Source organism: Propithecus coquereli, unplaced genomic scaffold, assembly GCF_000956105.1.
Source record: "Propithecus coquereli isolate 6110/MARCELLA unplaced genomic scaffold, Pcoq_1.0 Scaffold189, whole genome shotgun sequence".
Classification (NCBI taxonomy): domain Eukaryota; kingdom Metazoa; phylum Chordata; class Mammalia; order Primates; family Indriidae; genus Propithecus; species Propithecus coquereli.
In genome coordinates, this window is record NW_012143745.1 from 2,182,236 (window position 1) to 2,184,881 (window position 2,646).

A 2,646-nucleotide genomic window follows, 5' to 3' on the forward strand; every position below is an offset into this window, starting at 1 on the left:
GGGTATTTGTATACACAAGGAGTGCAATGCGCACTACCCGAAGGATGGACATATTTGAAACACGGACTTCGGTGGGGGGGGGGGGGACCAAGGGCAACACACGTAACCTAAACATATGTACACCCATAATTTGGTGAAAAAAAAAAAAAAAAAGAAAAGAAAAAAAAAAAAGAAAGATTGGGGAAAATCATATCATATCAGAACTTGCATCTAGAATATTCAAGGTACACCCAAAACTCAGTAAAAAAATAACTCAAGAAAATGAGCAAAATATTTGAACAGAAAATTTATGAAAAAACATATACCAATGTCAAACCGACTCAAAAAACAGATGTTCAAAATCAGTAATCATTTTAGGAAAATGCAAATTAAAACTACAATAGGTTATCACTGCACACATATTAGAACATCTATCATTAAAAAGACTATCACAGAGAAGATGGCGGACGAGAAAAGCTGCCAGTCAGTGTCTCTGCAAAAAAGACAGATTTTAGAAGAAAGTGAAAAAAATAAACTAGCAGAAAAACACAGATCAGGTGAGGGTTGAAAGGAAGGGTGCCTGAAACTACAGGAGACTCCATGGGAAGACGTTGCGGCGGAGAACTGGAAGGAGAAAGATCCCCGAGAGGCTTGGAGACCAGAGACAAGGGTAGGTGGAGCAGATAACTTTCCCCTGCCTTGGATCATGGACTGTTGATGGGCTCCTCAGCGGTTGGAGAGGCCTGCAGACACCAGCCCAGAGACGGCTGCCGCCGGTGAGCAGTGGCCTCTTGCCGACTCAATGTTGGGCTCCCAGCCCCCTCGGGACACCTCCCCGCCCACAGACCCGAGGCTATTGCCAGATGCCATAATACTCCATTCTCTCCTTCCCCTTCCCTACACGTGGGTGCCCAGAGAGACAATTTAGCCATCACACGGAGGCATCTCCAAGGAACGGGACCATTCCTTTTGGGGCCCTACAGCAGACTGAGGGGTACTCAGACTGTAAGCTCACTACCTGCCAGCCCTCCCAGGTGCTGCCTTCCTGGGGACTCCAGGAGAGTGGGGCAAATCCTGAGGTGGAGTGAAATCGATCCAGCTTGGGCACCCTGTAGGTGATTCAAGACCAGCACCCCTCCCCCTGGCAGGCTCAGGGATTGATCTCCAGGGACCAGGGGACAGGACTGCAGACCAGACCCTGTACACCCAGGTCACAATCTCACTGCCCTGGGGCACAGAAGGAAGATTTGTGAAAGAGCCTACTGAGGAGCGTGTGCCCTCAGGGGAGGATCAGCTGCCTGAGCGGCAACCCTCCTCCCAAAAGAGGGCTGTGCACCCAGCTCAAGCTGCGATCCTGGGCAGGGAACCTCCCAGCCCACGTCAGTCAAAGCCAGGGGAAATCCATAGGCCTGAGGTCCCGCTTGCTGACAGACGCCTGGGATAGGCCACGGAGAGGGGGAGGGTGGAGGGGACCGAGACCTGCTCCAGAGTGTGGGTCTTGGACAGCCCGATCCCCCAAGCCCAGACTTTCAGCTGAGTGGAGCCATTTCAGCCCCTCTCCGCAGCTTTGCACAAAAGCAAAGAACAGAACTTTGACTTCTGCTAACAGCAGTTGTGGAGCCTGAGGGCAGGTTTACCCAACCCAGCCCCACCCAGACTCACTCCTGGTCCTGCTCCCACTGAGGTGGAGAATAAGGACACACCTGGAAGTACCAGGGCCCCACCCACCACCTGAGGCACAAGAGGGCCTCTCCAGAGGAACAAGAGCAGGCTACAGGAACGAAAAACAGCACTCAGCTGCAACTCGCTCCTCTCAAAAAGTGCCACCTACTGACAGGGAGGTCATCCTGCACACCCTTTTACTGCAGCTACTGATTCATCATAAAGGGTGTCGTCGAATCTCATGTACAAACACCACCTACTGGCTTAGAGACTAAACAGGGCATGTCATTATCCAAACGAAAATCTAAAGACAAGAAGGAACAACTGATCCAGATGGGAAGGAACCAGTGAAAGAACTCTGGAAGTATGAAGACTCAAACGGAAAGCACAACCCCAAAGAGGAAGAACAGTTCCCTAGCAATTGACATTAACCAAACTCAGAACACTAAAATGACAGAAGAAGAATTTCAAACATGGATTATAAGAAAACTGAATGATATGCAAGAAAAAATGGATAACCAACATAAAGAAACCACAAAGAAAAATCCAGGACTTGGAAGAAAAATTCACTAAAGTAACTGAAATAATAAAAAACAATCAAACCGATCTGGAAATGAAGGACTTATTCAGGGAACTACAAAACACAGTGAAAAGCCTCAAGAGCAAAGTAGTTCAAATGGAAAAAAGAATCTCAGAGATTGAAGACAACTCCTTCCAATTAAATAAATCAGTCACAGAGATTGAGCAGAAAATTAAGAGAAAAGAAATAAACCTATAAGAAATGTGGGATTATGTGAAAAAACGGAACCTGGGGGTGATACGGATTCCCGAAGGTGAAGAAGAAAACACGCAAGGGCTGGATAAGCTATTTGAAGATGTAATAGAGGAGAATTTCCCAGGCCTTGCTAAAAATCTAGATATCCAGGTATAAGAATCTCAAAGGACCCCTGGGAGATTCAATGCAAATAGTAAGACACCACATCACACAGTCATCAGATTGACCAA